The sequence below is a fragment of the Xiphophorus couchianus genome, chromosome 9 (assembly GCF_001444195.1).
Source record: "Xiphophorus couchianus chromosome 9, X_couchianus-1.0, whole genome shotgun sequence".
Lineage (NCBI taxonomy): Eukaryota > Metazoa > Chordata > Actinopteri > Cyprinodontiformes > Poeciliidae > Xiphophorus > Xiphophorus couchianus.
This window is the reverse complement of record NC_040236.1, coordinates 7,939,649-7,967,252: the sequence shown is the minus strand read 5'-3', so window position 1 is coordinate 7,967,252 and position 27,604 is coordinate 7,939,649. Positions and strand designations below refer to the sequence as shown.

The 27,604-nt window shown below is 37.5% G+C and overlaps 1 protein-coding gene across 1 annotated transcript in view; it reads right to left on the bottom strand.

Moving 5' to 3' along the window:
* Nucleotides 1–26,807, bottom strand: part of ptprsa (protein tyrosine phosphatase receptor type Sa) — a 254,745-nt gene extending 227,938 nt beyond the window's left edge. The window contains exon 1 of the mRNA XM_028028092.1: nucleotides 26,478–26,807. The gene's annotated coding sequence lies outside the window, so the exon portion shown is untranslated. The remainder of the gene's footprint in view (nucleotides 1–26,477) is intronic.
* Between the last annotated feature and the right edge of the window lie 797 nt (nucleotides 26,808–27,604).

Genomic DNA, 27,604 nt, shown 5'->3' with positions numbered 1-27,604 from the left:
GCATGTCAACTGCTGCAATTAGAAATCACCTCATTAGGAAATAGAGCCCTCCTATGCATGTTTTAACATCAGTATAAATGATACTATAAAGGACATTTGTGAGGTAGTTTAAAGTAGGTTCAGGTTCTAAAATAATGCAACAATTTCGACATATCAAAAACCACTGTTTAATTAATTTACCAAAAAAAACGGGAGAGAAAGGCACGATAACATACCTAACAGAACATGCTTGTCAGCCTAAAATGACAGGTAGAGCGATGAAAACATTAATCATGAAAACAGGCCAGAGGTCAGTTGTAACCCTATAGAAACTACAAAGACCTACAGCTCAGGAGCTATCTGTCACCAGGACAACTATTTGTCAGTTTTACAGAAGAGCCCATTATTAACAGAAATTCTTAAGATGTCTGGAGTAAAGTTTGCAACAAAACCATGTGTTAGACACAGGAAACACATGGAAGGAGATGCTCTGGACAAATAAACACTTTGGTCCATATGCAAAACAATATCTGTAGGAGAAACAAACACTCCATCCCTCTGAACACAGCAACCCTGCTATGAAAAGTTACAATCTGGGAATGCTTTTCTTCAGCAGGGGTTTGAAGTCTGGTCAGAGTCGATTGAAGATGGATGCCAGTAAATAAAGGTCATTTATTACTTTGCCTTTGTCTGTCATACACAATTGAAACAAAAATTTCCATGTTTGTTGTGACAATATGATACAATCTGAAAATGTTTAAGAGGTAGGAAGGCTTTCGAATAACACATATACCAAGCCATCACCAACAATCAAACAACACAACCCTGAACCCCAAATACTTTTTTCAGACCCACTGTTTAAAAAAGCAAAGTACCGCGGCTGAGCTTAAGGAATCATCAATTTCAAAACTGAACAATCAAATAAAAGGGTTGTGTGGTAAACCAAGACTGGAAAAATCTAATTAAGGCAGATCTTAAGATGTGAAATTTGGTTAGACCGACTGAAATGAAGAAGATTAATTTCATAATTCAACATGTCACCATTCAGTTTCAAAGTTCTGCTAACATGATGTAAATCAGACAGCAAACACCACCTTTTTGTTGTTGGTGTACTCTTTTCTGCTTTGGAAATTTGGATTCTGTCTGATTAGAGCAATGATAAATTACCAAAGGGATAAAATTCTTCACCTTTACCTGAAAAGAGGAAAGGACACTCTTACAACACAAAGACTCAGTCTGTATTCACAGACAAAACCACATCACTACCTATTAACCCACATAATAAAGACGGGGGACAATTTTTAAGTATTAGGCTTATCTACGTACAGAGGCGACCCTGGCTTTCTTGAAGGGCCCAACCAGAATAAAGTATTAGCATGCTCATCAGACTGCAGTGTGTCAGAGGTTACTGTCAGAGATACTATTTCTGTCTGAATTCCACCCACTAAGCTAAATACTTGTATAGCCTGTGTTTAAAGTCCTATTTTTGCACTTGCTGATAAACATGCACATCTTGTCTCAGATCTGGTACTGAGGGGAATACTTGTCCTTGGGAGATTGAAGTTTTGTCAAGCTGTACATCAGACATCTGCTAAGCACCTCATCATGAAAGGGCTGAGGTTTATTCCCCTGCATTGCTTTGCCAAGAACAACTTACAGGCGCCAAGAAACCTTCCACTCTGCTAGCAAGGTTAGGTGAATGACAATGCTGAGTTACACAGACTCAAGATGAGGAAAGAGTAGGACCAGGAGGGAGAGAAATTCAACGGAGGTTAGAGTCAAGGAAGCAAGAGCCACTCACTATATGTATTGTCATCTTACCATTCCTAAGATGACTGCTACTGCTTTTTCTGCTTGATGATCCATCGGAGGACAAGAAGTAACAGATGCTTTAACCAATCCAATAGGTCAGGGAATGAACCCAAATAGGCTGCATTCATTTTTTTTCTGTAATTCTCTTCCAACTGCATTGCTAATCAAAAAAAGAAGGCATTGAGGAATCTAGACCTGAGGTGTTAAACATTTCATTAGGCACATATCTGACACACACTTATCAGAAAATATGTTTGACTTCTGTAACACCCAGCCTCAATATTGTTTTCTGCTCTATAAAAATAGGATAGGAAGTGTGCGCACAGGAGGAAAAACTGAATATAAGCATTAAACGTGGGTCATCGCAATGTTGCAGTAAAAGTAATGAATTCAGTTTTATCCTCACTTAGTTAAACAACCAGTAGACAAATCTAGAGTCAATAGTTTACCCAAGAAAATCATAAAGCACCAGCTGATCTACCCATGTGTTAAAGCAGCTTTTATTACACCTATCATATTGCAAAAGAAAAGTAGGGGTGCAGAGTTACTGTTAGGATTTTTTATCATTTTCCACATAGCTGTTAAGTCTTATTTTGTGATCTGTTTAACATATTCACTTATAAATCCCCATCTGTGCTTTCATTTTACTCATTTGCAATTACAAATATAACAAAATCCCATATGTGAGGATGGAAAGACAAACAGCTTTCTTTGTTTTTAACCAGTCAGCATTTGTTGAACCATAATTAAGCTTTTTATTCCAGATTTTCTAAAACAGTAGCTCCCAAAATGGAACTCTAATTAAACTAAGCTGATATAATTGATATATAAACAATCAATTTAAAATATAAACTAATATATTTTCTAATTACAGAAGCCCGTAATAACAAAAAAATGCCTATTCATCAACTGCTATTAATAAGTTTCATGATTTAGGGTGGACTATAACTCTACACTTTAGAAACTATTGTGTTAAAATATTGAATTTTGACCCTGCACACAATATAAATACAGCCAGGAAAATGGTTTCATGTAATTACTAAAAGGTCACCCATACATCCATCTGTCTATCTATCCGTTGTTTTAAACTTTTGTAATATTGATTTGACTGTAGATACGGGCAACTAGGTGAGAAGGTAACTATGATTTAAAAATTCCAAAACATTATTATTCCTGGCAGATTTAGATTTAATGCAAAAGTGTTGTCTTCAAATTGCTCTTAAGGTACAGGTGAGTGCTTGGTTGTTTCTCTGGGTTACCAATGATAGACTGGTAACGTGTTCAGAGTGTACTCCACTTCCTCCACCCTACAACAATACCTGGGTATGGAAAATTGATGGATAGAAAATGTAATTTAAAGAATAACTTTACTTTTACTTTGATTTATTATCTTATCAGAATTGGCCCTCTCATTTTCAATTTGACACAAACGTCTTGGTTGACTTACAATAATTTAACATTTATATCTCTCCACCCATTTCCTGTCTAGGGACTGTCAACTATGAGTAGTTTCTAACTGAATTGCACATCTTGCTTATTTTATTGTTGTGTTCTCTTGTCTTACTTATTTTTAAGACTGACTAAGATGGCCCTGTGTTTCATGTAAAATGTATACCCCAGGGGAAATACAGAGGGGTACAAGGTGCTCTATACAACCGTGTAGCTCTACTACTCCTTGCAACTGTCAAGCTTCTCAGCACAGTTTTAGGACAGGTACAGCACATTCACCATCTGTGAAATACATAAATACATGAGGAGCCTCACTGAGTATCTTCAAATCTATGGGCTGTAGGGTAAAGCTAGTATTCCCCAAAGAGGCTCTGGCTTGTCAATAGGCTAAAGTATTTCCCCTAGAATCCAGGGTAAGCAACCATTCATCTATCAGACCTCAACTTATAATGCATAAGGTGAAGAAGAGGGGAAAAAAGGAAAAGAAAGAAAAAAATCAGGATGATTAATGTGCCTTCTGTGTGGTCAGTCTTTTTCCTTAGCTGACACAGCAGAAACCTAGTTGTGAATGTATTTTTGCACAAAAGAAATGCATAGACATTTTGCAAGCTTACCTTCATACACGAGTGGCTGCACAAAGCAGAAAGTGCACACAGAAACACATCACCAGAGGGCTGTATTCCAGAGGATAGCAGATGAAAAATGTCTTTGCTCAACTCTGCTGCTGGCTAACCTCCATGCTGAATGGAGGGGTATTGACTAAAGAGCGAAACAGTGGACCTTTATTTATAAATGCTTCTGCTGAGCTAACAGCAAGCATCACAGCACACTGAGTAAGAATTCAGAAAACCACCAGACTCACCTTACTGCTGTATTCATTGCCATGACAAACCAAAACTTAGCAGCACATTACGAGTTGTTTCACTGTTAATTAGCTCACAGGAAAAAAAAAAAAATAATTAAGAACTTAATATAAAAAAAATCATATCAGAGAAACAGTAATTACCTATAATTCCAGAATTCATGTTGAGATGTTGAGTCATGGTAATCATGTCTTCTCGTAACAGAAACACCACACCTTGGAATAATAAATTGTAAAGCAAAACATACTGAATAAAATGAAAAGGTCAGGCCCTGTGTGGTGCAGGGGTAGAGCGAGTGCCCCACACAAAGAGTTCTCATCGTTCTGGGTTCAATTCCCTGTGACGTTTGCTGCATGTCTCCTCCTCCTCTCTCTCCACCCATTTCCTGTCTAGGGACTGTCAACAAAGGCCTCCAATGCCCAATAAAAATCTTTTTTTAAAAATGAAAAGGCTGCAAATAATCAATCTTATGACTGGATATGGGTTTCTACATGTTCTGGGAAGGGGGTAGCTATTCTCACACAAAAATAATCCATTCCTTCAATACTCTAATTTGGTATTTGACAGGCACCCAGTTGGCTGTAAAACAAAGATTTTGTCCAATATTGTTCTCTTGCTAGCTTTCTACTCCGTACAACTGAGTGAACACAATTGGGATCTTTTCCATTGTGAGGCAACAGGATAAATTAGCCATTAAAAGCAGCCACACTCAAAGTGGATTCAGTTTTGTCTGGCTACAAAGGATGCCAGAGAGCTTATAAGCCGCACATTAATATGACCACAGATCAATAGGGCTGTGAGCGGTGAGGTATTGTTGATGTATTGACTGGATTTATGAGGGAACAGAGATGGATATGTATGGAGTTTGCTGGTGTTGAACGCTGCCCATCCGCTGGCAATGCCTGTACTATTACAACTCTTGCTAGGAACTGATAGAATGGAAAAATATAGTTAGAAACTAATTTGAACTTTATGCTTTGGAGTAAAACAAAATTCTTACAGGTGTCCATTGTTTTTATATATACTGTGTATATATATATATATATATATATATATATATATATATATATATACGTAAATCACAAGTCACTGGTCCTTTTAACAGCATCCAATAAATATTTTCTTAAGAAAAACCAGTATTTAATTTGCAATAATTCGAACTTTACTAAAATAAGGGAATTAATACATTTTGAATTCAATTGAGCCTGGTGTAAAACTAAAACAAACTGTTACATATTTAATCATAGGGATGAAAAATCCCTTTATTTATTCTGGAAATTGCTGAAACAATCTATATGCTGAATCAAAAACTATACAAAACAATAAAATTACTCTTTATGGCTCATTGCATAATTAAAGTACTATGTTTAAAAAGTGATTAGAAAACAGGTTGTTTTTGAATAATTAAAAGAAAATAAGTTAATTATCATCCCATGTACACCTTCTGTTAGAAACAATGTTTGTCATATTCAGCCATGTCCTTTATGTATTTTATCCTTACTACATTTTTGTCTTTGCAGTACTCGCCACATGCACTTCAAATAATTTAGGTGACTTTGATTTTTTTATTTAGTCAACATTAGTAATTATTTTTACACCTGATAAAACCCCAAAGTACAGATTCTTATGAATAGTAGAATATTATATGAGATGTCAAAAATGCCTTCTTCGACTGAATCATTATGTCCAATACCTTTCATCTTCCATTTGATAATACCTCATGGATTTTCTATCAGGTTTAGGTCAGGTGAGTTGGCTGACCAGAGATACCATAACTGTTAAACATTTCCTCCCTAAAATTCTTTTAAAGGCTTTGCTTCACACTCTCCTCAGGCTGTCACTATCCTTATTGCCTGTGCACCTTTTCTACCAAGCTTATTCCTTTCCTGAAGCTTTTTCACCAATATGCTTCAACATATACATGCGGCACTATGTAAACACTATGTAAATGACTTCTTTTCAATAGCCTTTTGAGGCTCCTCTGCCTTCTTTTTTTACTGCTCAGTTACTCAATGAGGATGTCATTTAAAGTCTGTTGAACAGCTGTCAAGTCAGCAACCTTCCCCATCATTTCCTGGGCCATAAAATAATGTTTGTGCATTAAAGTATCATGTTTTCATTGGTGTTATGAAAGTTTCCAACTTTCTGAGAAACAAGATGAACAGAGATAAACACAAAATATATTACCCTATGTGTAATGCATGTATATAATACACAGAACGTCTAGTACTTTTCTGCAGTTTCACAGTGACGCAATCTTTCAATCGGGTTGATGTGGTGGGTTTTGACCCAGTTTGATATTTTGAAAAGATTAATGGAAAAAGATCCAGTAGTACCTAGGCTGGAGTGATTTTTAGGACCATTCTGTCTGTTACCTTGTCCCAGTCTGGGCGGGGCACCATTGGCCCCGGGCCCTGGACTATCAGTCAGACTGATGTATAGGTCCACAGGGTACAAATGAAACCTGTCACAACAAGGGTAATGATGTCAGAGTCACTACAGCTCACTGTTAGAGCAGGTCGGAAGAAGAAGAGGGGATATGAAAGGATGTGTGAAAGTGAAGAGGGTTAAGAGGAGAGAACTGAAAAGATGGAGAGAAAAATGACAAGTCAGAAACAGGAGAGGCAGAAAAACAAGAACCTTTGATTGGGGAGAAAAGAAACAAAAGTGGAAAGGTACAAAAATCAGAAAGGAGGAGTGGTAAGAAAAGCACAAGATAAATCTAAGCAGAAGAGAACAAAGAAAAAAAAAACAAAGTCTGATTTGACAAAGGAAGAATAAACTAATCCAAAGTGGAAAAAAGAAATGTTAATACATGCACAGTAGTGATAGATCATTGTATGAATACAGTGCCTATAATTTTGGACAAAAAAAGTACAAAAAACCCTTTAATTTCAAAAATGATTTTGCAGAAACAAATTTCTACAAGATGATTAATAGAAAAAATATGCAACATAAAAAGTGATTGCATAAATAGTCATACCCTTTAAGTTAGTATTTAGTAGATGTATCTTTGTCTGAAATCACAGAATGGAGTCTGTGATGCAGGTTAATTCTGAGTCCACACACAGTACCTGTTGCAGACTCAATCTAAAGCCACAACTGAGTTCTGGACAAACACTTAATTAATACCAAGTTGACTATATAGATTAATTGAAAAGACAACGTCCTGGATAGAAATAATAAACGATTGAATTTCTTGTAGATGGCAGGTTAGGACATTTGCATGCATGTGAACCTGCACAGATATGGTTAGGGAAAAGGAAAGTCAAAACTCTTCAACTACAGTTGATCTAATGGGGAGAAGAGCTAACAAAAGGTTCAGAAAGCTGATTATATGCGTAGCACGTGCACAGCCAATTTCTTAAATAAACTAGAGACGATTAGATGGAAAACTTGATTACTAAGATATTTGATATCTGCAAACCCTAACTGCTCTTCCAGCATAATTTTAAATTTAGACTTAAGTCAGTGCTTTGCACTTTACACATCCTGCATACTCCCTTGGAAGCAGAGGGAGGACAACAAGGTGTGTAAGCTGAACTAAGCCAGTCGTTGACATGGAGAGGAGTTTAAAGAGACGTGTGTTCTCTTTGTATCGCCGTTTCCCAATCGCAACGCCTTGCCATCACTTTCCCTGTCTGATACCTTTGTGTTGCCACAGCCATCCTCTGCTTATCCTTCACTGCTACCCTCATCTCTTATTATCATTGACATCATCCTTTCCATTGCCCTCTCTCCACTGTCCCCACCTCGACTGCAACATGTACACACACATACACGCATGTCCACACAACTGCCTGCATCCTCGTTGCCTTTGCCTCTCTAGAAATCTCTCCACATCTCAAGACGTGGCCACTAATGGATTGAAAGTCTTGGGGAAGAGGCAACAGTCATTTAAAGATTAATGTCAGCCTTAGTATTCTGAAGGGCAGTCAGCCAAACCTCAGTGTGTGTGTATGTGTGTGTGTGTCCGGGAGAGGACATGCGCATGTCATCTCTGCAAAGATGCCCTCTTCATTAACAGCCATTAGGCAGAGGCCCAGAGAAGGAGGAAATAAAAAAAGAATAAGCTGGCTGACACATTTTTTCAAACTCTTATTTTAATGAAGGAAAGCAAGGAGTTTTATACTTATCCTTCTGCATTTACAGAGTTGACTTCCAGTAATAAAAACCTCTTATTGTCTTGGTTGAGATAAACGGGGCTATGTATTTGTTGAGAAAGCCTAAGCCACTTTTAAATTGTGTATGATAACATTCAGGGTATAAGTGAGAAAAACAAATGGTTACAGAGTGACAGGCAAGATACAAATGATTCAGCAATGTGGGAAGACCACTGGTTAATTGCCTGTTAACAACAATAAAGTTAGTATATGTTAGGTGTTTTTATTATATTGTAAGTGGCATTTTAAATAGATTTTTTTGTGGTTTTCACCAAGTCAGGACAATGATCTAAACCATGTTTTTTCAAAAAACTCAAGCGGTGATCGGATTTTCTTTAGTGGTGCACATAAAACTGCCCTACTACTGGCATGGTAAATATATAGAAATTAAATGGGATTTGCTAATTCAAGTATTCTGTCACCAGACTAACGAGGTAGGTCTCAAATGTTATATACCAATGTGAGTATAGCGACTTCATTATATTTTTGCTTTTTGAAAAAAGCAAAAGTAACCATTCAAGAAATTACTCAAGTATGAGTAAAAGAAAAATTAGGAGACTACATGATCAAAACATAAATCACTCAATATTTAAAATAATGTCATCAGATAACCAAAATATAAATGAATGTTTGAATTTTTTTTAAAGACGAGAATGTAAAGAAATAATTTTAAAATCTGAATTGATAAGAAACTTCTGATTTTGTGTTTGTTCATTTTCCCAACTCAAAACTTGAAAATTTACTTTTTTGTGGAAAAACATGTTTAAATTAATTCCTCTAAATATTCATACATTTATTCGTTTATGATAATTTGCTTTGTGACACATCCAAACCAAAGCGAGTAAGTACAAAATTACTTGTTATACTTTATATTTATTGCATTGTAACTTGTTTGAGAACGAATGTTTTAGGCTGAAACCAGCAGCATATAATTACACACCAAACAGGAATAATTTAATATCAGTTTGAGTTTAATGAAACCTTCATTTACAGTATTTTTTGGACTATAAGCCCCTACTTTTTTCCCACGCTTTGAACCATGCGGCCTGTGCGGCTTTTCTGTGGATTTTCTTCAACCGCCAGGGGGCTCTTTAGCAGGAAGTGAATTGTTGGAAGTCAAAATTGGAAATCAAAGAAGAAAGTGCTCATTTTCATTTAGACCAAGCCCATACTAGCCTCAGGTACAATGGAGAAATTTCTTCAAACTCATACCCCCTCATCCTGGAAACAACACAAAGAAAAAGATGCCGCTTTTAAGTTGAGGAGTATCGATCAGGCAGTACAGGAGGGAAATAGAGCTGCTGCACGTAAGCTCGGCTTGGACAAATCCATGGTTCGGCGTTGGAGATGCAGGGCTGAGGCCTTAATATCAGATTTATTAAGGACGCAGCCCTCTGCTCTGCTGTGTCCTTGTGGAAAACCAAGAGGGGCGGAGATACCAGCGGCTTATAGCCCGGTGTGGCTTACATATGTACGTTTCCAGTTTTTAAAAAAAAAACTTTGTAGATGAGGCTTATAGTGAGGTGCGCTCTATAGTCCAGAAAATACGGTAGTTGTGAAAACATAGTGCAATGTTTAAATTAAACAGCAACAAAAGAACAATTCAAGGCTCCTCTTGAATATTTTACCCTGATTACAGATTCTTATAAACACTGTTCGACGTTTGTGAACCCATTAATCTATTTCCAAAATCAAAAACTGAGCACTCTTTGTTTTTCACAAAATGTTAATTAGATACTGTGTTGTTGTCATGATTATAATATACTACCACACTACATTGCAATATGCCTATATCAGATTATATCTTATTACACCATATCATATTGTGACCTGGATGTAACTCAGATGAGTGAAAAATACAAAAAAAAAGTCCTTCTAAAATATATATTTAGTTTATACTGTGTGTATCATATAAATTAAGTGGTGTTATTGCTAAAGTCTTAAATATTGCAATCAAATGAGTTGTAAAGTGCAATGTTAATGTTCCTCTGTGTGTTTTAAACAAATCAACCACAGAGGAGCTTATTTATTGTTCTCTCAAGCAACTGATCATTCCAATTCCTCCCGCGGTGGAAATGGAGGGTGGACTCGCATCTAAATTTTCTAATATTGAACAGCAAAGTAATCTGAGGGGCAGCCACTGGAAAAAACACACACACAGCAAGCAAAGAAATGATTATAGCAGTAAATACAGCTCAGGGACTGCAAGCAGAAATACAATATTGTGCACTCACATGCACACAGAAGTAAGAACACCACTATCTAACAGATAAAGAAATGGTGTCTCTGTTACATACATAAAAACATTATCTGTCTCCTGCTTAGGTATATCTGTGCTCAGCCATGCTGCAGAGGAGCAGGCACGTTGGATGTCTGCGGTGTGTGTCCCATGAGAGCAAAGTGAGAGCACCGGTCCAAACTCCCCTAAATATTTAATGTGCTTGTCTGATGGTCATAATCGCTGTAAGAACAATAAATGAAAGCAAAGGGTGCCAGCCCAGTAAAAACCTGCAGCATAGGCTGAAGCCGCGTCAGGACAGTGTGGTTGGTGGAGAGAGGAGAGGAGGGGAGTTGGAGCGGGAGAAGGGAGACACAGGATGAAAACAGACAGAGGCACTCAGAGCCATGAAAAATACATGACAGGTGACTATCACGGTTAAGCAGGATTGGCATTTGACCTGTGAGCAGGTATAGAGTCCCATGACAGCATGCAGACTGAAAGTATATTTTTAAGGGACTAGCGGCAGCAGCAAGATAATCAAAAAGTGAATATTTTATTAAAATATTTTACATATAAAATAGAGCAGTGATTTTTTTTTACAGTCCTGAATGTAAACATGTTGCATAGATCCACAACAACATAACTGGGCACATAAAGAAAGGTGTCGGTGCAAAACCAAACACACACCGACATGTTGCTACTATCCTAGAATCTCAATGTGGAGATGACAGATAAAGTGAGGGCAATCATATTCGAAAAGCCAAATAAGTGCCAAACACGTGGTCACAGCAATCTAAAATCAATTTGATTGACACATATTTTTCTTGAAGGAGCATTTTCAATCTGTCTACCTCTTATAACCGCCGGTAAAAATTGGATTCACCTTCTTCTTACGACACTGAAATGAATGAAAACACATAGGATTGAGGAGTAGTGGTGGCATGTCTCAGGTGGCTATCTTAACAGATCTATAAAGAAATGTATTACTTCCATTCTCTGAGCCGAAGTGTCGCACCAGAGGACACAGAGAAACATCAGTCAAGCATAGAGAATACACAATATAAGAAAAGGCCTCTGTTGTTTTTTTTTTTCTGTTGTATATTTGGTATTGAAGTGTATAACTAAATTAGTAAATTCTTATAAGTTATTAACAAGTTACTTATAAGTTTGAAAATTATTGTATGGATTATTTTTGTTGAACTTTTGGTTAAAAAAACTTTTTATAATCCTTTTTTGGACATGTATTAATTCATCCTGATCATTAAGTCAATGTATTTTATTTGGAGATTTGATCAATCAAAAACAGTGCAAAATTTTGAAGTGAAAGACAATACAGTCAAGATATTCTATGTGCTTTTAGAAATAAAAATCTAAAATATATGGTATGCAGGCGTCTTTGACCTTGTCCTTACCAGTTTTGAACATACTGACTTTCAGGTTACATATAAGAAAAGCAGAGAGGGGGACAAGCCATAGAAAGATGTAAATCACAAAATAAGGGGGAAAAGGAAGCAAGAAAAACCAGACCATCGGAGGGGAATTGGAAGATATTAATGTTGGAAAGAGAGGCTGAGTAAAAAAAGAAACGGAAAAACAGGAAAGCTTTGGGGACAAAGACAGAGAGAAGGAATGATGGACAGGGACCAGCTGAAAAAAAAAACAAACCCATGACATGCAACAAGGGCAGGCAGCCAAATAACTAGATGTTTTTTTTTTCTTCTTGTCAATTAAAACAGAACCCTTTCAAAGGTATACAAGAAGGAAAGAAGAAACTATACCATGAAGGTGAGCTGAGGTGACAAAGAGGTCAACATTTTAGCTCACCTTGTCACTCTCCTGTCTCTCTAATGCTTCAGAGTCCACTGCTGTTGCACTCTGCTGCTTGCTTTTCCTGAAGACTGAATGTGACCTATTCTTACCTGCTAACTTACTGACCGTAAAGGGGTGTGCGGCAGGAGGGTGGAGATAAACAGAGGAAGAAAACACACCTCCCATCTCCAGGAAGATAAATCAAAGTGATGAACAGGACAGTTTTGTAAAATCGGCAGTCCTATTTGGGGTTTGTCAAAGGTCTGACTGATTTATTTGGCAGGAGGAGGAAGGTGCTCTATTTCCTGGTTGCAATTCAAGATAAGAAGGACAGGCAAAGGGCAATTTCAAATAGATTTTGGGTGAATTTCTTGCTCTTTTGAATCCAGAACTGAGAGAATTTAAAAAAAAACAAAGCAGGTGGGCAAAAAGAAGTTGCTGCTAGGGACTAAAAGAGGTCGAAAAAGAGACTGAAGACAGAAAAGTGAGAAGGATAGGTAGAAGATGTAGGAGAAAACAGGCAGAAAGTGCAAATGAGGCAGATGGAGAATAAGAAGCGGATAGGTTCACCTCTCATTAGCTCGCCTGCCACACACTATGCCACAAAGCAATGTGGCTCCCAAGGACATGAATTAAACAGAGAGCCAACTACCTCAGAGAAAAGCAGCCCTGCCAGCACTTAGCCAGCCTCATAAACAACCAGCTTGCATTTGTCACTTTCTCTTCACCCAACAAAGCGACATGAGACATAAATTACTCTTAAGTAGACCTCGTTCTTGCTCTACCTCAGCATCCTTCTCTTGCCTTGGCTGATGCTTTTAGCAAACTGTTGGACAGCAAGAAGCCAAAGGTCAACAAATATCTAAGGAACAGATTGACAGTTTTGTCAATGCAACAGCATGGCTTAGTTTTGAGATTCAAAGTTTGAACATCTAAAAATGTATAAAAGTCAATCCACACATCGGCAGAAAGATATGTGGCAGTAAAGTATATTTTATAGAAGAGGTAGAAACGTCAGCAAATTTGTAAAAGGTTTTTTTGCTCTCGAAAAAGAGAGTAACATCTGAATTCTTGTCAAAAGTCACTCACCGAGAAACTAGGAAGCAGTAAATATTGTCAGTTGATAACAGCAACATGAAAGCTCTAAGCAAACAAGAACAAAAAACATTTAGGCCACAAAGGACAGTCGTTTTCCTGCTCAGAGTGGAGAAAACACATATTTAAACAATAACGTGAAGTACCATTAATCATTTTGTTGTAGTTTCCACTCATAGAGTAATCAGTGATGTTGAATTTCTGATGATGATTTTGAACTTAATAACATTCTTGTAGGAATAACACAATCATACCTTACTGATTAAACCTTGCAGGTTCTTTGTTCCTGTAGCTCTTTCTCTAAGGGCAAGAGTCAGAGTTCAGTCAGGGGGCTGTGAGAGTGCTAAGTGGTTTGTTCCCTGTTCAATAACAGTGAATGATAATAAATGAAACATAACTGCTTGGACTTTTATGTAGGCCTATGCTAATTGACCTGAGAAGGATCTGAGTAATGCAGCAATTTCTTTGTCTACTGAAGAAAACTAATCTTTGTCCATTTTCAACTTAAGTCTAAACCAGAAAATGTAATAGAAGTTGCTCCGCAGCAAAAATGTTGCTGTTTTACAATAATTGCATGGAAAAATACATTATGTTTTGTTTTTTATGTTTCACTAAATAAGAAGGTGACTGAGAAGCAACTAAGATTCTAATCCTTAACATTTTATGATTAATTTATTATGCTAATGTTTAATGTCTCACAAGAGGTCCGTGAACTGCATTCAGTTCTGTGCTTGGACTAATATGCAAGCAATACCACTATTGAAACTTTCTCTAGAAAAATAATTTGACTGTTATTTGTAGTTTGCTAAAACTCTAAGTTGCCCTCAATACAAATTACAAGTAATTTTTTAAAGATGTTTAAAAGCTAAAAATACACAGTTGTGTGACAGTAGGTGATTTTTCACTCCCTTTTCTGTCATTGTTGCTGACACAAAGCAACAATCTAGAAATATATAGTTCCACAATTTTTAGCTCTAGTTACATGATCAGTACAAATTACAAATAATTTTTGATTTGTCCTATGCAATAATAAAGCACCAGAATGGTATCAACAAGTGGAAAATAGCAAACATTTTGGATGATCTCAGGCCTGCCTTTCCCATAATAGAGATACTTTTCTTATCATATTCCCCAATCTTCTTGCAAAAATGACTGAAAAAAAAAATCAAGAGAAGGGGAGATTTCTAACTTTATAGTGAGCCTATGGCTTGCACGTTCAAATAAGCATGTTTGATCCTATGATCCTAGAAATAATAAAGCACTAGATCCTAGAAATAATAAAGCACCAGAATGGCATCAACAGGTGGAATTATCTTTATTTCTAGATTTACATATTGAACAACTTCGAAAACGACCCTCATGTGGACTAAAATGTTAAGAGGTGTTTCAAGTGAACAAAATGATTCCCATAGGTACCAATACAGGAAATTAAATAGTGTTCTCCTATCTTCCTTTATTTTCCACGGTATTAATGATACATAAATTGTAGTACTGAAAGTTTGGCTGTGATCCTGCCATTAAAGGTTGTTAGTGAGCAAGCCCGTGGAGAAAACATGGCTTTGTTAATCAAGCGAATGCACAACAATTACTAGAATCCCATAATCAATGTCTGTGGACAAACAATAAATCCTCGCAGGCAGCTCGGGGGAGCGACAAGAGGTGGGAAATGGGAACCTACTAATTGAGAACAAATGTGTTGCTGTGCTATCACTAAGTAATACCTTTCTGTTACAATGTTTAGCTCACTTGATTAAGCTTACTCCCAAGATCTCAGTTCCAGCGTCTTCTGTGTTTACCACAGCAGATCTCTGAGGCTGTTCCACTAAGCTTCCACTGACTTGCACTTCAACAGGTCAGAGCCATTTTAGAAGCGTTTAGTGCAATTACTCAATTTTAGTCAAACCATTTTAAGGTTTAAGGTTGTGGCTGAATGTTGCACGGTTGGGGGTTTATACCCCAATCACCAGGAAAATGTGCTGGCATCTTAAGTTTCTGGAAGCCAACAATGCCAAATAACTACAAGGTTTAAGAGACCTGTGGCAGATGTTTCTTACCAGCAAACAATCTCTGGTGAATGTGTGTAACTGAAGACACCTCTAGCAAAATGCCAGCAAAAAGAAATATCACTGAGACAGGAATTTCCAAGGTAAAACAAAAAAAGACAGGTTTCCTGAAGGATTCCTGTTTAATACAATTAACAAATGATGTGCTGAAGCAATCTTACAAAACACTCACTTGTATATAGCTGAACAAAAATGGTGGGTGTGTATCAATAAAAAAATAAAAACAATCTGTGATTAAAAAAAATGGATTAAGCCCAAAATGATCCATACCTCTGGCAAATTCAGGTTTAACATAATCTTTTAATCTGTCTGAGAGTAATGTTAACATTTTGAAATGGCCAAACCAGAGTCCTGATATATTTTCAATATGCAATTTTTGAGATACATGTCTCATTTTATATCAAAAATAAACTTTCACAGTGAGCTAAATTATTTCAAATTTACCAGGGGTATGAATAATTTTGTACACAGCAACAATTTCATTCAGATGCCACTTTCATTTTTTTGATTATTAGATAACTTACGAAATAATCTCCCAGCTTTACTGGTGCAAATTTGAATTTTAGTTGTGTTCTGCGGGATCAGATCTCTAGATTCAGAAAGCGAGCAGATGGAAACATTACAGGATGCTGGGAAACACATCAAGGGTATCAGGTAAGACTAATGTATCTGGATTTATGAGAGCAGTATGACGTTGTAATTGCAGGATATAGCCTAGGCAAAAAGAAATTAGTTCAGCCATGTGCTGTTCTGGTGTGCTGCACAGAATACCCAAACATTAAGCCTTTAAACTACAAAAGAAATCTGTAGACAAGAAAGGAAAAAATTTGTATGCTTTACAGTCTGTTTTCTTATGGTATCTATAAACAGACAAAATTACCATGATCAGGATAAAATTAAATCTTTATGCTAGATTTTCTTTTTCATTTATCTTATAAAACATGAGCACTGCTGCAGATTATTTCTGAGCGGCATACAAAAGATGAGTGCAGCAGAATTAATGGTCGCGTGAAGGCTACAGGCAGTCATGCTGGCATGTCTCCACTTTGTACAATGGCAACCATAACTCTGCCATGATCAATAGATGCTCATGACTTGCTTTTAAAAAGGTCCCATCTGCCATCATATCCCTATCCATCTATTCCTGATTAATTTTAGTCAGCTCTTCCTTCCTGTGTTCCTCACAATTAAACATTTAATAGTTTCTTACCCCATGCAGCCTACCTTTTCCTTTTCTTCTTCTCTTCCTACTCCCAAGGAGTGTTTTTCCCCCCAGCTGCCTTCCCCCTTTTCTACTAATGTTTTCTGCCACTCTTTCATCTCCTTCCCTTCTTTCCATTACCCATACAGTCTTTCTTCATGTCAGTTATCCTCTTTTCCTCTCCTTCCTTTTCTTTACTACTTTACCATTTCTTCGCTGAGTTACATCTTACTTCCTCTTTCAAGGTTCTTCTTGAGAAGCTATCGCCATTCTTATGTCTTTTTCCATCTTTGTTCTCACCTCAGTGCCTCATAATTTCTCCTTCTCTGTTCTTTTGCCACTATTCCCTTCGTTTTACCTCACAGATTTTTGGATCCATCAGATTTTTCCTATTTTAAAACCTGTCCCCCCCACCCGGCCCTCCCTTAAATTTCTTTCCAGCTAAAGTCCTCTGCTTCCCATATGCCATATGCCCTTCCGCCTTTCTTCAAATGTAGTGTCTCCCCTGCTCTCTTGCAATCTGCAGTTCACAGGTTTCACAGGGCACATTGTTGCATCCCAGCGGAAGCCTGAGCAGAATTCTTCCATAAATAATTAAAGAGGCCCCACATGGCCAGGCACTCTCAGTCTAAATGGATTATTCTGAGAGAGATCAATGCTGGCCTGTGAGGGTTTTATTAGGACCTGCAGATGAAATGTACAAGGCCACTGCCGAGGCATCCCTCACTGTGTCTTAATTCCACTATTTTGAGACATTTTCTCCATCTTCCCTCCTACCCTTAACCACCCACTTTCACCCAATGACAACCCAAACATATCTTCCAAGAGCTAACATTGGCAGTGCATCTATGCATCTATGAATACAGCTACCGACAATGGGAGACAGAATGGCTCATTCATGTTTTATTATACCTGTACCTATGATGTACTAAATAGGTGAGACATTGGTTTGTTAATCTTGCTTTTGTCAAGACTCATCAGCTTCACTGATAGCTGCTTTTGTCATCAGCTAAGGACCAACTTTGTGGGGAACATCCGGCATTATCCACAGGACTTGTCAGTGCTAAGACAAGAGTAGCAATAAAAGGCTACCATGACCTTCAAAAGTTACAGCCCTTGGGAGAGAATTGTGACTGCAATGTCCAATAATCGACTAGCAAAATTGCCTCCCTAAGGAAATTTACATCGGTCTCATCCTGTGAGAGCTTTCCTAATTGTCTCCTTTCCGGAAAACATCTCTGCAAACTGGCAGCCGAGGACAGCTCAACTGCACTTCAGAGCTGTTGAGTTCTAATGATAAATAGAGGATGCAGTATAAAATAATTCCTTCTCTTAAAACTCCTGGGAAATCAAATGTATGCATTACCTCTGGACCTAATATTTATTCCATCTGCAGCCTGTAGATTTTGCAACAAAAGAACATAGGCCTTAAGTGCTTTTGTCATATTCAGAAAAAAACAATTAGAGGGCTGGTTTCAAGTGTAAGAGTGAAAGGGCATGAAGCATGACTTAAAAAGAGTGATTATTACTCTTAATACCTGTAACAGACGGTCAAACTGCCACAAAAGTGAAAACAATGATTTGTTGACATTTTCTGCCCTCAAGGGCTTAAGTTGAGACCCCTGGCTTAAAGACTACACACAGAAATATTCAGTCTTCTACATGTTTAAAGTTTGGTCATTGCAAACACGATGATTGCATATAAAAAACAGTTTGATTCTGTTATCCACTATGGTACTTTATTGGAATTGCAGTGTCTGTAGTTGTGCAGAAGAAAATCTGACATGACCAGCTCTTACTTTTCCTGGCAAAATTTCTAATTATTTTTTTATTAGAAAATAACATTTAGAAGAAATTCAAAATGAGCCAACCACACAGCAATTAGCAGAGAGTTTTCTCACAAAAACAGCAAGTAATAGACTGCAATGGCCTCCATGCCCAGTTCCCACACACCGCTTAAAAAATGCATGTCAAAGTGTGTTCGAAGTTTGCAGCAGAACTGCAAACTGAATAAAATCTGGTCAGACGAGACCAACATTAAACCATGTTTTACTAGAGGGAGCGCTTTGCTTATAGTAACCACATATAGTATAGAGTATAGTAAACTTTTCCATAATGGTAAACACAAATGTCACATCTATAATAATGTCATCTGTGTAAATATGCATGAAAACAATGATAAACAAAACAAAAACTCCTTGACTTATGAAACACAAACCCAACTTCATAATTGAAGCCACAAATTAGTGCCTCTAAAATTACAAGATAAAGCCAGTTTCAAAATTGCCTTGTGTTACATGAATTATACAGCTCCAGTTTGTTCCCATCTCACTGCTCCTGATGTTCAAAGGATAGATCTGGTCAGAAGGTGTCAGCTGAATGATATTGTTCAAACCACATTATTGGTTTGAGTGTGATCACTTACAGATCCATTCTTAAACCTTCCAAACGTTGGCATAGTGCAAAAGGCTTTAGCCAGTAAGGAAGCATGAACATTGGGTATTAACTCGTTGCTATGCAACACCCCTTTGCACATAGTCTTCTCTAATTGGGAGAGAACACCTGCAAGCTTAATTGAGAGTTCACGAAAAGTTCAGTTTTTTTTAAACAGTCAAGTCTACCATGCTCAGTTTATGTGCTTCCAATACTGCAAGTAAGTGTAAACTGTTTAACTTGAACTTGCAAAACTTCTATTGCCAGTTAATAGTCTCTGTTGTACAAGCCAGTAAAGTTGTGAACTACACATGAAAACACTAAATAGTCACATAAACAGATAATACTTGTTCACCAGCTAACACCACAGTTTATAAGAGTTTTTAATACATGAATAATATAAATGAATAATGTTTTTTTTTTTGCACTTTTAAGGAAGATGTTGTATTGACATCTGCGCTTATTTTAAAAATATACATCATGCCCATGAATTTTATAGCATTATATTACCATTGAGGCTAATTATTTTAAAATGGTTTGTTCTCAAGTAAAGAATTTTCTTACAAAAACTAAGGCCTTACCAAGGCTAAGGCCTGTCATGATCTAGAAACTGTTCTGACACCAGCATCGCAAGTTAACATCTTCAGGGTATGCTGAAATTTGCAGTAGGCAGGCACATGGAATACTAAAATGGGAGACCTACCTTCATATTTTTAAACTTCTCCTTAAACAAAGAGATATCTGCCTGGTCCAGTAAGACAATTATCACAAACACAGATCAAATTGCTTTTGGAGGAAGAATCTAAAAATATTTGGCTTTTAGAATAGTCTTTAAAAGTCTTGACATTAAGGCCAGAAAAATTCTGGACTATTCTTAATGTCTGGGTTAATGCCAGAAAAAAAAATAATTCAAAGAACTCTACTAATTGTGCCCTTTAGTTGGCCATACTTTTTGCCAGATGTTTTACATTGTAAAATCTGAGAAAATCCACCATAAATTCAAAATTATGGACCTACTTCTTTTAGAAAAAAACAAACAAAAAAAAAAACATTAAAGTTGCTTAATTATCGGTCTGTATCAGAAAATTAACAAATACCGAATTGTAGAAATTAAAGGTGATATTAAGGTGCATCATGAAGGTACACATTTCTCACAGTAACCACAACAGCTCACTGATGCTGGTTCTTGTTTCCTCTTATTCAAAACTACAATTTCATTAAAAGTGTGAGGATCTATGCAGATATAAGACACACAATCCTTGAAAAAAATCCTAAAAACCATACTGCTGTGTCCAAGCTAAACAACTAATACAAGCGACAGCATTTAAAAGTTAGCAAGACCTTCAGAACAAAAGTATAACATAATTTATTAACAATATTAACTATCCAAGAGATAAAATTGAACAATTAAGAGTAAATATCATGTCTGGAATTTAAAGGAGCATAGATTAAATAATTTTGTTGCTTCATAATTCCGGACAATTGAAGAGTAGTAATGTATTTCAGCAGTGCAAACTATATAATGTATTACAGCAAAATGCATTATGTCTTACATATAACAGGGCCCTAATACCTTATATTTCCCCTAGATTATAATTTTAGCCACATTTGTTGTGGGATTCAGTCAGACTGGATACATAAGATTTAACTAAATTACACTCATCCTAAAAATAAAGCTGTCTACATCTGTACTAATACTAGATCTACAACACTATAGTTTTTACCTGGTTTCCTTCCCATTATGTATGCTTTATCACAACTTTGCTAAAGCATATTGTTGGCATGGTCTCGGGCTGTCTGGATATACACATTAGCACTGCAATTTTCCTTGAGTAAAGAGGCATTGAATCCTTAACATGCCACTTTAACCTGAACAAGGACTCCCAGTGATTATGTTGTGCTCTTCTAACCAGAAAAATTGATCCATGACATTGCTGCATTTTTCCTAGCATTTGCTGTTATTTTGAAAACAACATAATCACACCCTCAAAGCAGAAAATAAAGAGCAACGGGTTATTTTTACCTGCCTTTTTGACCCTAAGTCACTCTCTTGAGAAAAACTGTAACTTGAACAAACATTATGTTATAGAAAAATGTTATGAAATAATGTTTAACACACTGAACGGATACTAGATGGTTCTTTGTAAACAATTCTTTTCTTTCTTGGGAACTTGGGGAAAAAGTTGCATTATTTCACAATAACCTAGCTTCTTTCCTCCCGTCATGTACCCAGAAAATGTCTACATATCAAAGCCATGAAAGTGTCAACCTTCAGAGTGATTTCCAACCAAGAAAGAATTCATCAGACATGAGAATAACTTGTGAATAGAGCCCCTTTCCCCCATATGGACAGTGAAAGCTTTAAAAAAAAAAAAATATATATATATATATATATATATATATATATATATATATATATATATATTTTAAAGCTTTGATATGACAACTATTGCCTAAATGGTGCATTCTGCCTTATCTGCTAGAATATTTAAAATGTCAAGATGCTTCATGATAAGATTTACATTACAGAGATACAGTATGGCCTAATGTGAAGTACAAAAATATCAAATTATGCAGTCAGTCTAGAAACATTTCTAACAATTAACTCAGCATGCATTTCATCAGTTGGAGCTTCTGCACGTGTATTTATATGCTGCAGTAGATGAGAAATTCTATAACTGTTTGACCTTCCACATGAGAACATCCATTATTTTGGTGGGTCTAAACATGGGCTGTAGGAAAGACTGGTACTGGAGAGATAGGATTCTATGAAAAACACATTTTGCTACTTGGAATTTCAAATTCAGTCACTGACTAAGGTTGAAAAGATGACAGACAAAAAAAAGAAAAAGAAAATAAAAAAACCCCAACAAAAAACAGCTCAATGTTTATTTGGAGGCGACAACTAACAAGAACTCTTCTAGTAATTGGGCTGTTGCAATGCACACTGGCAAAACTCTCCATAAAGTGTGCTTATGATTAAATCTTTTCCTCTCCCGCTATCTCATTTCTGTGTTGGGTTCCCCAAACAGCTTTGCCAGTCATTCGCATCCATTTCCATTTTGACTGCATTAATGACATGGCCCAAACGCTTAGGCTCGGTGGCCGGTAATGAGACTGCAAAATGTGACTTATGGCTCATCCTGTAAATGCGATACAAATGTATTCATGTGTGTGTGTGTGTGTGCGCATGAGCAGGGACACATCCTTCACCATTTATGTCAGTTGGCGGCTTCTCTCTCCTGCCCGAAACTGTTGACAGGTAAGACGTGATTGAAGTATGTTTATACAGAGGTAAACAAGGGGATGCTTAAACACACCATCAAATCAACCATCTTATACATTCAGAAAACGGCGATTGATTGATGTCTGCCTATACTTTATGCAGAGATGTTTTAACTCTTACAATTCAAGCTGAAAAAACTGCCTAGTGAAAAGGTGACCTGTACTCTAAAAATATTAAAAAGCTTCGGATATCTTAATATTTTGATGTTCTGTTTGTATCACCTTGCCAGTGAGTTTCCTGGGCTATCAATTGTGAAGTAATTGATGTTTTTAATATGGGCAGTTGCCCAGGACAAGATCACAAGAGGGAAGTAACAAGAGTCTTTTTACCCTGTTTGGAACTTGTATTGCATTATTTGCATGTGCAGTCGGTGAGGATTTTACATCCCCCTGTAATGAGGAAGTGCATCTTCTCTGGTGCAAATATTAGAGGAAGATGGTGATCTGACTAAGCTTCACCAACATTTTCCCTTATCCCGAATCTGAGAGGATTTTCTAGATTTTGATTGGTTTACAGGAGGCATAGCCTGGCCATTGTCTTCCTGTGCAACTCAAAAAAAATTATTGCCTACAGTATCGTCTAGGTTTTCTCTGCTTGACTCCGATTGTTTCCGGTAGATTTTCTAGAGGGCCAATAAGTGAACGGAAGAAGTTGTGAATGATGACGCTGATTTTCGGTGCTGTTTTCAGAATTGTAGTCTGCTTTTACTTTTAGCAATGGCTAAAAGGAAGTGAACGAAGCCATTGAGTCCATATTGGCCACGCTTCTACATATTTAATTAACATTAACACCAGCCTCATGTGGATCAGCACTTCTCTCTTTGCAGTGGAGGATGGTTGTTTACAGAGCAGGCAATTTCCGGTAAGCTTCCTAGCATCGAACTGGGCCATTACAAACATCACATGCAAACATTAGTAAATGGGCAAAATTTAAAACTTCAACACAGTCCACGCCTCAAGGAAGCAATCACTTCCCAATACCCATGAGCTCAGACCCTCTGTACAAAGCAAATAGTGTAGGACCAGGTCCTGGTTTTTACCAGGCTACAGGAGGCATGATGGTTTGGTAGTGAGTCCACCTAAGCCTGTATGGGATGGAGTGCAAGTGAACCTGTGACCTACTCTCTGCCTTTAGCAAAAGGACCTCAGAAGAACTTTCAGAAGAATTTCAGAAGAAATTGCAGTTTCACAAATGACTAATTTCTGTGAATGTCTGTATCATGGAAACAGCCTTGGAGAGAAGAAAATGTAGAGCTAACATAGAAACAAAATAACCCGGCTAACTGACCTGGGTTGGGTGCAGCTGGTTGTTTAATAAAATCTAGGATACAACTTCAGTTAATTTGAAATCAGAGAAACCTCTGAGGAAGGCAATATAGTCCATACAAAAATCAACATTTTTTTTTAACAAGGTTGACATTTTTTGTCATCTATTTTTTTCAATGGATGTTTTGGTCAATTTTGTGAGGGAAAAAAACCTAGTTCTTATGATAAAAAGTGATGACTGGATTCAAAATTTTGTGATGCAAGTCAAAGCTGTTATTTAGTTCTATGTGCTGCTTTCTGATTGACTGGAATTTCCTTAATTTTTGATGGGGGCACTAAAGGAGATTTTTGTCTATGCAAGAACTGACAATGTGTAAGGGTATATTTAATTTTTATACAACCATTACAGTACACTAAATTTTAAAGTCTGTGATTTATCTGCTTGCCAGGTATGGAGATTTGATTGCTCTTTGAAGAAAACGCCCCCTGCAGAGATGCTTCATAAAATCATGTACAGCCCAGGAAATATAAAGAAAGCTCTCCAGTAATGGCTGTACGTCGTGAGCTTGTTTGTTCAGACAGCAGACAGTGCCGTCATTGGGTGGCACCACATTTCAACAGAAGATGTCTAAAACACGTCAAAATCATCATGATCAATTATCGGTGATTGATGCTAGAAAGATAGAACTTTACAGCTTTGAATCCTACGACCGATTTCAACTTCTATTTTAGCAAAGACAAGCCACAGCAGAATGTGGATCCATTTTACTCTTTGTGTGGAAGTGAATGTGAGCATTACATCACTTGTCTCATCACTGTGTGCGGCTCGACTTGTTTTAATGTGTTTCTCTAAGGCCGAACTTTCCTTTGGTATTGAAAAAGAGGAGCATGAAATATGAAAAAAGGCCAAACTCGGGGAGCATATGATTGGCTGCCAGAGTAAATCTGTGGTGGCATAAGTCAGAATATAATTTGAGAAGGACTGTAGGGCTATTTTCTGAGAGATTGGGTGCAGACGATGGGAGTGTTCTTCCTCCTCATTCAAAACCATAGGTCAACGTCTTTTCTGTGATGTTCCTGGAAAATTCTGTTCTGGGATTGTGAACAGCAATTGTGTGCTTGTGTGCGTGAATGAGTGTTTAAGAGATTGTGTACTGGGGTGAGGTGAAGTCACTCCAAATGTCTCATGTGACAGAGCATAACAGGGAATTGTAATACACAGCAACATCGTAAATTTGATTACATTACATAGAAAGTGCAAGCCTGTAAGCCATTTCCAAGCACCATAAAAGAGCCATAACTAAGTTAGCACGGGTACAGAGAAAAATGAATAAAGCCATTTTCTTTTTAACAACCCGGGCACGGGCGTGATATTGTTCTCTCCTCCAGCTTTATGAGCTTTGCAGACCCGCGATGCGCTCATTGCGACTGAGGCAGCAGACAGGGAAGCATAACTTTGGACTGATATTAGATTTTGTTGGGTTATTTTTTTTTTCTTGCAAAACTGTCAATACAAAAAGCAAAACATGTCTTTTCATTAATGTAGTTATGTAAAATGCACACATTTTACACACACAGTGTGCAAAGTGTTTTGTAATAGTTCGTGGACATAAATAGCACACAGGGGCACACAATAAATTAAAAAGTGCTGATTGATTGGAAGGAGTGAGGAATGACATCATGTAAAGAATAGGTAATAAAAAAACAATGAATACATTTTTTTTTAAATTTGGATTTTTTTTATTACTTTTTAAAATTAAATAAATACAAATTGAATCCTGATTCACTTTGCATGCGATATCAAATGCACCGGAGCAGATGTCATTCCTGTCGGACTTTCCAGCATTCAACAAGGGCATAAAACATGACTTCAAAAAGTCGGTGTCACTGTCGTGCGGGCTCCACCTTACAGGGTTTGTTGAAACGTTCACGGCTTTATCTCCACAGTTTGCTCGCACGCCGCGATGTTAACGTGATGCACAATTAGGAGCTGTAGTTTGAAAGCACTCCCAAAAGTCTGAGACGTAACGACCTCTTTGCAACTATCGACTTTGACATCCCATCAAAGAACCGATCGGAACTCGTGCAATCAAACTGAAGGAGCGAGAGAGGAAAACACCACAAGAATGACATTTACGATCATATCCGAAGGAAACACTGAGTGCCTCTTGATCTGCGGGTAGCCTGTGTAAAGGATTCCAGTGTAAACCGCCTAACGATCGACTTAGTCAATAAGGCATCATTTAAGATGCACTTGCTAGATGGAGAGCATGCTCACCCACATATAAGCACACGTTCAACACCCGCCCGAGAAAGATAACTCAGAGATGTGCGTTATGTCCCCACACAATGGATTTAGAACAATCACACCAGTAAAAATAATTTAGACATAAAAATACATAAATATAAGTCTACATAAACATATCGGCTTTCTTTGATGTGGGAGAATCTTTTTTCTACTCTCTGTGAAATAAAAAACGGAATCCATACGATCCTTCAGATTTTTTTGTCTTCATTTTTAAGCAGCAGCCGTGCTCCACCAGCGCCAAAAGAAGCAGCTTAGCGCTTTGCGGTGGCAGAGTGGATCTCCCACTGACTCCGAGCATCTCGCTCCTTTTGCCAAGCTCCACGCGAGCCGGACCGAGCTTCGTTGCAGCATTCTGAACTGGTGCTCGTGTGTTTGCACCAGTCTTCGCATATAGCCTGTACTTTTCTGGTTCAGGTGGCAAGATGGCACAATAACGACTCAAGTTCTTCGTAAAGGAAAAGATAAAAATATTTTTTTTTCTTTCCCTTATACATAAGTAGCGGTATGAAATCACAAGAGAGTGAGCCTACCTCTCTTTGGCAGCTTTGAAGTTCCTGCTTCTGTCTTCTCAGCTTTTATACCCTCACATCTTCATCTTTTAAACAAGCAATAATCCCCGGGTTTTGCGTTAAACGTGTGCGTCCCTGCAGCAGGTCCAGTGATGAGTGGTACGCGGGTTCCTCTGCGGGGTCTTAGACAGTGTGCGTTTTGTCTTTTTGTTGTTGTTGTTGTTTTTTGCGGGGTTTTAAAGAAAATCCACCACAAGAGCGCAGGTTGGTCAGGACGCGCTTGGGTACGGTACCAGGACTCGCTCCCTCAGCGGCAGCCGCCGTGCGCACTTGGAGAAACCAACGCTGTGTCCGTACAGAGAAGCTCGGGGAATGATGTCATGCGTCCGGCCCTCCCTCTCCAGCCACCCCTCAACTCTGGGATCTTTACATCCTTTTTTTGTTATCTTCGTATTGCCTCCACTTTTATTTGGGGAAATGTGTTTTATTAATCTTGTGGCGTTTTATTTAATTTTCATATTTTATTTGCGTACTGTAAAAAAATACAACACTCCTAAATGTTGAAAAAAAAAATGTAAATGAGCTAAAATGCATCATATTATTTCACCAGCTATTAATGTGTTTAGTGAAACAGTTGATTAAACCAATGTTATAAAACGAAGCGCGGGTTATTTTGACTTATTTATTTATATTTCTTTGCAGTGCTCAACTTGACATGATGAAGTCATTCAGTTATCTCCCGCCTCACTGAAGGTATCGCCCAGTAGAATCGTCTGGCTGCATTTACCCGGGATGAGAGGGAAGGTAAGGAAACATGAAATAGACCAATGCACGCAGCGCTTTGTGTCGAGACTGCCTGCCCCTCCCTTGTGCAGCAGTTGCATCTTAAAGATAAAGCAGCGTCATATCCATGTCAAATTAAAAGGTCTGCACATGTTGCAGTGCAAATAATTTCTTTAAATTTATAACAATTCACTTACAGCAGACAAAGATGGCACGAATGATTTAGGATGTGTGGTGTGAAACAACCGAATAGATTATTAATAGAACATATTTGTGTCCACTCCTTTAGAGCAGATAAGCAAATATTGAATAGTTTTTGCACTTTGTGGTTCTCGTTTATTTATTTTTTTGCCTGCTGCTTAGCG